At 44.8% G+C, this 9,841-nt stretch overlaps 1 long non-coding RNA gene across 1 annotated transcript; it reads right to left on the bottom strand.

The window, feature by feature from the left end:
* Positions 1-1,198: 1,198 nt before the first annotated feature.
* On the bottom strand, positions 1,199-8,219 carry LOC311438671. Its single transcript, XR_014694264.1, has 3 exons — positions 7,140-8,219; positions 6,608-6,746; positions 1,199-1,291 (listed from the first exon to the last, which is right to left on the bottom strand). It is a non-coding gene; the product is annotated as an uncharacterized lncRNA (long non-coding RNA).
* Between the last annotated feature and the right edge of the window lie 1,622 nt (positions 8,220-9,841).

Genomic DNA, 9,841 nt, shown 5'->3' with positions numbered 1-9,841 from the left:
AGTCGGCTGAATATGAGCCAGCAGTGTGCTCAGGTGGCCAAGAAGGCCAACGGCATCCTGGCTTGTATTAGGAACAGCGTGACCAGCAGGGCTAGGGAGGTGATCGTCCCCATGTACTCAGCTCTGGTGAGGCCGCACCTCGAGTACTGTGTTCAGTTTTGGGCCCCTCGCTACAAGAAGGACATCGAGGTGCTTGAGCGGGTGCAGAGAAGGGCGACGAAGCTGGTGAGGGGCCTGGAGAACAAGTCCTACGAGGAGCGGCTGAGGGAGCTGGGCTTGTTCAGCCTGGAGAAGAGGAGGCTCAGGGGTGACCTTATTGCTCTTTACAGATACCTTAAAGGAGGCTGTAGAGAGGTGGGGGTTGGCCTGTTCTCCCACGTGCCTGGTGACAGGACGAGGGGGAATGGGCTTAAGTTGAGCCAGGGGAGTTTTAGGTTAGATGTTAGGAAGAACTTCTTTACAGAAAGGGTTGTGAGGCATTGGAACAGGCTGCCCAGGGAAGTGGTGGAGTCACCATCCCTGGAAGTCTTCAAAAGACGCTTAGATGTAGAGCTTAGGGATATGGTTTAGTGGAGGGCTGTTAGTGTTAGGTTGGAGGTTGGACTCGATGACCTTGAGGTCTCTTCCAACCTAGAAAATTCTGTGATTCTGTGATTCTGTGATTCTGTGATTTTAGAAAAGAGAAGTGACATTCCAAATCCATAGGGAAACTTCCTGAAAACACGTGCAATAACATTTGTGTGAGAGCAAAACGACTACACAAATGTTGTGATATTTTTCAAAGACAGGGGGGGAATACATTGAACATTTTATTACCTAAAACGGATTGTTATAAGTAACCACTTTCATGCATTTAGCACTCAGGTGAAATATAAGGATCGTAATTTGGAAAAGCATCCTGCTGAGATCTGCACACTGCTTTGCAAGAGAAAAGAACAATTTATTCTTTGGTAGGTTGAGAACAAGCTGATGAAAAGGGTATTTGCATGCCTTATTTCCTATAGGGCAGGAAGGGCTTTTACCTGAGTGCTGAGGGACATTGGCACTGCTGAGAGTGGTGAGAGCAGGAGAGAAGGTCAACACTGCTCTCCAAAGTAGTTAGGGAGCAACAATTTCAGAAGAAAGGGAAAGACATAACATACCTGAATGGGGTAGCAGGCAGACCCCAGGAAGTGCCAAGATGGAAAAGACACAGCATGTTCTCTCCTGGGAATGCAGTGTAATGGTGTGGAATATGTGCATGACCTGAATCCCTGCCACAGGAGCCTCTACCCTTTTTAGCTCTGTTGGACTGCAAGGTAGATATAGAGAACAGTACAGATTTAATTGCAGAATACATAAAAAGGTGCTCCTCCACTGACCTTATGAGTCCTTATGTTAGGATCTGCCAATACATTTGCCTATGTGGAAGAAGCATGCTTTGACCACTGCTTTAAGACAGATCCCTGTCCAAAGACAATATGTGACAACCATCTGCAATTAAACAGAAGAATCTTCCAAGATATTGAGGTAATTTTTTTCACCTAGTAATCACCTGGATTTCCTGTTGCATGAAAAGCCTGCAAGCATTCTTTAGTAGGAGTGGATAAAGATCACAATAAATATTTGCAGGCTTTTGAAGCTAAACCTTTCCTACAAACCATCATCTTTCTTCCTCAGCATCTGTAAAGCTTATTTCTGAGGTTAATTAAAGAATTCTGATCTCATTTCAACTATGATCATGCATGGAGCTAATGTTAAACAACAGAATCAATGTAGCTGCTTGTAGCAGCCCAAGATAAGTCTATGAGGACATCATCGAAAGGTCTATCAGGAGAAATGTACTAGGAAATGATATAGAAGGAAAGTTAGAGACAAATAGAGATGAAGATAGAGATAAGCTTTCACCCAAACCTGGCTCCCAAAAAGTCATAATCTGACCAAAGCTGGGCTGTGGAACCTGTATGTGTATTCAGCTATTCATGCAGGACATCCAGCATTCATGGATTCACCAAAGATTTATGAAAACTTAAATGAAATTATTCATTTACAGACCAATTACATAGATATATCTGCACAACGATGTATTTTTTCTTCATAAGTGTAAATAGCAGTCCATCAATTGGTATGTGAACTGAGATTAAGATAGTGAAATCTAAATGCAATTTTAACTAAAAATGATCTTTATTTCAGTTAAACTCATGTTCAGTTTCAAGACCTGATACAGGAGGTGCTTATACAGAATATGAGAAAGCACTGCGACACATGGTAGCTTATGGCAGGCCAATCACCAGAATAAAAACCATTACACTCTGGCTTTATCATCCAGATTGTACTATCCAAGTTGTAACATGCACAGACAAAAAGGTATGATTTCCATCTTTTTAATAAGAAGCGTTTCGTGTATGTTAACCTCAGGTGGTTTTTTGTATATGGCCTTTGCACAGCACTCACCCTACCAAAAGTGAAGCACTAGATACTGCAGTCATGTTCCTGTGCTGCTGAAGAACAGACAGAGTTAAATACTAGATAAACACCAGAGGAAGAGAAATAGACATGACAAAGTGCTGTTACCCTAGGAGCAAGATGTAGCAATACATACAGGTCAAGTAGATAGTAGATCTCGGCTACATTATTTGTGATTGCAACAATCATAAATAGGATAGGAGAAATGGTGAAATATATATATCTGTCTTTCTGATGTGGCATAAAACTGACATCTTGCCCATTTCTTGACATTAAAGATTCTGCTGCTAACTCTGTCTTTTTTTTTTTCTTTTTTTTTCTTTTTTTTTTTTTTCCCACAGAAAAAGAGCTATTTTTCATGGAGCAAATATGGTAAATTTCAGGAAGTAACACTGCATTTCGTAAACAGATATTTTAAGAGGCATTGTCAACCAAATAATGCTTTATAAAGCTCTAGAAATGATTCAGTGCATGTCAGAAACACAACTTTTATTCACTTCTAGCTTACTGAAATTTTACTGTTCTCTCTGTGAAGTTCAGTATCTGCAAATGTGATTCAGGAATCCTTTCTCCTACTTTTTCCTTATCATTCACATTTCTCAATGGATTAGTCCATTCAAAATTGTTTAGGACTCTGCCATGAGAAACAGACCATGAAGGTCAACAAGGACAGGAAGGATGATAAAAAATAAGACCCTCTTTCTATAAAGATTTTTTTTTTTTCTCAAAAACATCAAAGCCCTTCAAACCAAACAGTATTCTCCATTCCCACCCTTTCTCTGCTTTTTCTTAAAATTATCTTGTATGAATTCCTAAGATATTTATAATTCCATACATCTGTTTAGATAATGGGTCATAGGCGACTCTGTAAAGTTAATATAAATAAGCACAGAGAAGTGTAGTCAGATCAGGTACTAAAATACAAGACTCCATTCTCTTGCCTTCTTTGCTTTACCTGAAGCTGAAAATTCACTCAGTGGTAATATTTACCTCTCTCAAGCATTTTCTATACATGTATAGGAAATGACAAACTGACAGAAATGTGAATTTCACATCTTTGACAGAATTTTTTTAACCAGCAAACTCATAAGAGTAATGAAAGTGTTACAGTCTTTCTAATGGCAATTGCCCAAACCCCAAGAGCTGGACAAACCCCAAGAGTTGAAATGACACCTCTGATGCATACCAATTTCTGCTTTCCAAATCTTAAATCTGAACGGATGAAATGATCTCTGGGTTATGTTTGGAATAGTTGTGTGGTGTGGCTGGGGACTGATCAACATTGCAGTGTAGCCAAAAGTAAATCTGGGAGACACTGAAGCTAATGCAATGTGCCTGTTGATCTGTGTGTAGGCTATGCCGCAGATTTCAGTTAGTCTTTTGACCATATTCCCTTCTCATACACACATGAGCTTTGGGGCCTTCATGCTTCCTTCTAAAAATGTCTTGTTTCTTCCCAAATGATAATCATGCTTTCTTCTGGTGCTTACGTTTCCCTGGTTTGGGCAGTGAAATGAAACTCGTGGAACATAAAAAGCAACCCGTCTGACCAAAACCCAGAAAAATCAATCCACTATACATTCACTGTATCCCAACATAGGGAAAAGAGATGAACAAAGAAAAAATCATCAGAAACGGGACTGCTCAGAGTCATGCAAGAGCTGAGTGTCTCAGCATGCCTTTTGATACTATGTGAGTTGTGACAACCTACATCTTCCCGGAACACCTTTATCAGAGCTCCACATATGGAAGAATAGATCTTCAAAGAGGGCTCCCCAAGTTCAATAGCTTGTGTCATGAATAGCATGGCCTTAATTTTGTACAAAATGAAGCATTTGTAAATTTGTTACTTGTTAGGACTTGCTGCTGCCAGGTTCCTAGTGAAAAACCCACACTGACAACGAGAAAGCCCACGGCAAAGTGAAATATTAGTCTGTGCTTTGCTTATTTATTTGTATTAACAAGACCACTCGGATCTCTCAAAAGTATGAACTCTGTATCTTGCATGCTTTTGAAGGGGTTGTATTGCTCCCAGTCTTCCCTTCTTTCCCCACACCTGGGTCCCTCATCCCCAAGTCCTTTTTTCTCTTTAACCTCCTCTGAGGCACAACCAGATTTCTGGTAAATGGCATGCAGTAACTAGCAAAAAAGCAACTTGACTTTCTTCTTCGATCAAATCATGTAATCCCATTGTATGTCTGATTCAAATTCCAGAGACTTCACTGAATTTCAGATCAAGCCCACGGTGACTGCCTGGGACAACTGAAAGGTCTAAGCTCTGACAATCCGGGGGAAGAGCAGCAGTCTGTGATAACACTGGGGGAAACAGGAACAGAAGGGGTCAAAGTTGGCAGAAACATTGAGACTTTCCTTTTCAACAGACTCACTTCTTGATCTAACAAGTTCTTCTCCTGTTAGCAAATAGCAGTCGAAGCTGATGGCAGTACATAAGCCACTTCCTTCTGCTTGCAGAAGTCTGGAAACAAAAGCAGCCTTCTGCTGCAGCACATCCCTCACAGGTCCACCCAGCATAGTTCCAGGTACTGACGGATCCTGAGGTTTCCGTGGGAAGAAGTCATTTACTAATTATTTAATCTAGAAAACTGGATGCAAACAGCTATTTCCAAAGCTGCTTGAAAAGTCAAGCATTCAGAATTTGGGAACTGGGAGTTTCAGAGTGACTTTATGCAACTTTATCTCACCTTCCTCTGCCAGGTATGGTTGTACTATGATGCAGACATGGAGGATAAAATCCTAATCTTTGTTGCTGCATGAAAGGCTGATACAAGTTCATCTGAAAGTGACTCAGGACTGCATAGTGAAAATCTGATATTGATAAAAGCCAGCCATTTGCTGGAGAAGTTAAACGATGCTGGAAATGCTTTGTGAAACAAGAGAAGGAATGGTTTCATGGGATAGATGAACACTGCCTTCAATAGCATAATTCAAGCTCTGCCCTGCTACAGAACGTCCATGAAATGCTAGGCACATCACTTAAATCCAGCTTGTCACAATTGGCTACAAACTGTATTTCCCATGTTAAGGATTCCAAATCGCTTTCGACATCTTGTTTTACAAAGCAATGAGAATATAAGGTTGCTAAATATACTAGAATTATCAGCTCAATATTATCCATGGGACAAACAAAATGAGTGCAAATTTCACTTCTCTCTGAACTTTAGGGCCTCAGTTATACAACAGAGCTAAATCCTCACTTTATAGTCATTCTGAAAGTTGATTTGTTTATGTTTCAGGGGTACACTACGATGTGAATGAGGAGAATCACAGACAGTCCAGCAAGAAAATTAACAAATCTGTGTTAACTGAGGGCTGAAAACCTGCATGAGAAATACAGCTGGTGGCTCTGCCCTGGCAAGATAACAGCACAGCCTCACACAGCTGACCAGTGGGTGAGCACCAGCTCCCCTGTGCCTGGGTGAGACAGGCCTACAGCAAATGTCACCGGTTCATGATGGAAACATCAGCGTGGGTGATTCATAACGCTTTTTTTCCTTTTTTTTTTTTTTTTTTTCTGCAACCTTCTCCTTCCTTTTGCAGTACACAGCTTGAAAATTCTCCCAGCTTTCATTGCCCAGTCACTGCTTCAGTTTTGCCAATGTGGGGCCAAGACATTTTTTTGGTATTTACTCAATAAAGTAAACACGATCAGAAATGTCCATCAAATATTTAAAATCCCAGTGTGGTCCAGAGGATTTTAGAATGGTTTTTGAAATGCTTTAAAAATCTGAAGTACAGAACTAGTTAAAATCCTTGTCAGAAAATTAAGAAGATTGCCTGAAGGAGGGTGCCCTGGATCTCTGATAGCAAAAGAAATGAATTCCAGACTGCTTCTCCACCTGTGTTAGTGCTTTGTATGGAAAAATAAACTGCTTTGAAAAATGTATAGGGAAGCAGGAAATCTGGAGTCTAAAATATGGCAACATACACAAACCCTTGCTTTATAATTGTGTGCACTGTAGACCATCTGTTTAGCAGTTAAATACATTCCCATTTAAATGAGTAAGTACATTTAATGGACGAAGTATTAAGATCACTGAGGGGTGAAGTTTTATATTTGCAGTGTGTAAATGCCAGAGTGGAACCACTTGTACATTCTCAATACTACACACCTTTAAAATAACTAAGAAAAATGACTACTTACCTGCTGCATACCAAAAACTGGCTCCTTTTAGGGAAATCATTACAAACTGGAATAGATTGAATTGAAAGCCTGATGGTCTCACGGCCTCCATTCCAGAAGTATAAATCAGGCTGCAGCTCAGCTACTGCTGTTGTGAACTCTTTAAACACACAGAAAGTGGAAAATACGGAAGAGGATGATTTAATGACTTTACTTTAAGTATTCATTGTCATTTCAATCATCTTTTAACTAAGACAAGAGCAGAGAGATCTTTCCTAAACACCTTAACTAATAAGTTGTCAGTGCTTAAACAACAATTACTTTCAAAAAAAAAAATGGAAATTAGCTGATATGATCAAGCCATATGGCTAATATAATTGATTTGTTCAGATTTTTAACAATTATGAAAAACAAAGCCAGAGCAGCAGCATAATATAATTTACAGATTTAACTGGAGGTGATATGTTCTATTTAGTTCGACAACAAATCGCATCTTCCTGGTGCCTAAACTGAAATATAATGAGGGAAGGGCCACGCTGGGTCCTAAGCATACCTGACCCGGGGAAAACTGATTTTCTGAGACTGGGGGCGCAAAAGTCCCTGGCTGTGAGCAGGGAGCTCGGGGCAGAGCTGTCCACGGCAGGGCAGGCTAGGTGCCCTCGGGGGGGCAAGACGTGGGGGACCGGTGGCAGCCGCCCGTCTGCAGGGTCCCCCCCGGTGGCAGCTCGGCTCTCCGAAGGGGGAGGAAGGCTGAGCTAGCCAAGGGCTACCTGGCTTGCTCCGGATCGCCTTTCTGAGCGCTTTTTAAATTGCTCCTGAAACTTTGATTCGATCCGTAATTTTTAAGACTTGCTCACTGTCAAACTGAGGCGGTATTCCCTTCTGGTTGACTCACACTCAGCAAAACAGACCGAAGCCATAATAAATCTGCGCTAGAAAATGTATTTGTTTATGTTTCTCTGCTCTGAAGTTTTCAGTCCCTCTCTTAGTTGTCTTGAGGATGCGTTTGTCCGCCGCCTGATTACTGCTGCGTGGAGGTTTCTCAAAATGGGCTGAGAACGACAATTTTGAGCCTGAGCTAGCGAAAGACAGGAGATTTGGGAAAAGGAACGCTTCGTTTTTCTGGCCCGTTCAGCAGGCTGCGAAGATGAACGTGGAAAAGGCGTCCCAGCACCTGGCTGGTGCGTGCCAAGGGCAGGGGCTGCACCCCGCTCGGAAACACCCCACAGCACCCCACAAACGCCTCTGCTCGGAGCCCGGGATGCCCTTAGCCTTAGGACAGGACTTCTTTGCCAGCTTGTTTTCTCGTACAAAACTGATCCTGATGCCCACCTTGCGCTGGAGGATAGAGTTCAGCCTCCGAATGCCATGAGAAGTTCAATTCAATTAAGTAAAAGCCTCATTTGCGTAGTCTGGAAACTATAGACATGGCTTAACTGATCGCTTCACTCCTGTGAAATTCGCTCCCATTGCTAATAAGCGCAGGTCTCATTAAGGTGCTCCGAGCGGAGTTTTAATAATGTGTTAATAATCCTCGCCCGTTGGTCAGGGAACGAAAGGCTGAGAGCGCAGCTGGGGGGGGCGGCAGGAGCCCACTTTGCTCCGGGCACCGGGGGTCGGGGCAGCCCCCCCGGGACCGGGCTGCCTCGGGTCGAGCCCCCCCGGGCAGCCCCTCCCGGGCACCGGGAGGGGAAGGGGCCAGTGGCACCGGCAGGCAGCGGGCCGGGGGCCGCCGGTAATTAGAGGCTGCCCAGGGATGATTGCCTTTAGCTGCCCGTGATTAATGATTTATCAGGAACTTAGTTTCACTCGCTCAGCCCCGATAGGCTGCACAAGGCCTTCAGAGACCGCTTTTCTAGTTGTAAAATTGACTTCCCTACCTCGCCTCTTCGGCTCGTTACTATTATCATCTGGGTTTAAATTTCTCGGTTTAAGCAGTGTAATCTTTCTTCGGTTGCGCGCCCCGGAGTAAAAATCGGGGCATCATTTTCACATCAAAGAACTGTCAGCTCCCTCGTATGAATTGCTGCCCCTCGCACCCTCTCTAAAACACTCCCCTTGACACCCAAGCGTTTGGAGAGCGCTGGAGATATATCGCTGTAATCACGGCCGTTATAATTGAGTTTGGTGCTGGAGAAGCCGCAGCGCGGGGTCCAGGGTGGAGCAGGCGGGGCCCGCTCGGACGGGGCGCAAGGAGCCGCCCGTTCCACCGGGGAAAGATCGAGGTGCCCCGGCTGCCCCCCAGGGCAGGAGCTTGGAGCCCCCTTCCCAGAAGGAAGGTCCCAGTGCGGCCCTATCCCGAGCCGGGCAGGGAGGGGGGCGCTGGGCCATGAGCCCCCCCGGCCCCGGAGGAGAAAGGGGAGCGGGGACGGGAGCTCGCCTGCCGGGAAAGGCGGCGGCCGAGGGGTCGAGGCTGCAGAGAAAGGGGAGCTGCAGTTTCCTGTCCCCGTCTCGTAAGGAAATCAACCCAAATCGTTAAAATACATATACGCTTTCCCGTCATGGAAAAGCAGGGTCGTTTCTGGTTTTATCATTTAGTTGGGGATTGATTAAAACGAACTGGCTTCGCCAGCTGACAGAGCAGAAGGGAAAGGACCCCTTTCTGTTCATGTTCGAGGTGAGGAGTTAGTGACCACGTCTGCCCCGTCCCGCCCACGGGCCGGCACTCGCTGTCCTGTAGCCCCGCGGCGAGGGGCTTTGAGGCGGGTCTGCATCTGCACTCCTGTCCCGCCGAGGCCTTGCTGGCACAGAGGCAGGCGGCGAGCCCTGTGACGGCTGCATGGTGAAGCGGTGCCGACACCTCCAAAAAGTCCCCGGGTGCCTGGGGAAGGAGGCTGCTCCCCGGCCCGATGGCTCGGGCGGGCGGGGAGCTGCTGTTTAAAGTCCTCCCGAAATGCTGGATCGCCCCTAATCTTCCCTCCGCTGATGTGTGTGCGCGCCCTGCTTCCATTAGCACAGACCTGTCCAAATCCATGCGCACCCGTGATTTCTCCGCAGCTTCTGATGATGATTTTCTCGCTGATTGCTAACTTCAGCCCGTGAGAGGTAGCGTTGGAAAGCTGCGTTATTAGCTAGTCTTAAGGTAATTAGTACTTCCCCCTGCCACTGCGTCCATTGTACCACGCAGCATGTAAAAGCCGAGTGTCAGCCCTGCGCATCTGATATTCCTCCTACAAAGACCACTCATAGATAATGAGTCAAGAGCCCTAAACGGAGTCCAAGTAAAGGACACTCATCCGAAGTCTCCCTTCGAGG

This window comes from Aythya ferina (genome assembly GCF_964211825.1).
Source record: "Aythya ferina genome assembly, chromosome: 6".
Taxonomy (NCBI): Eukaryota; Metazoa; Chordata; class Aves; order Anseriformes; family Anatidae; genus Aythya; species Aythya ferina.
Note: the sequence above shows the minus strand (reverse complement) of the source record. Positions and strands in the feature narration are given on the sequence as shown.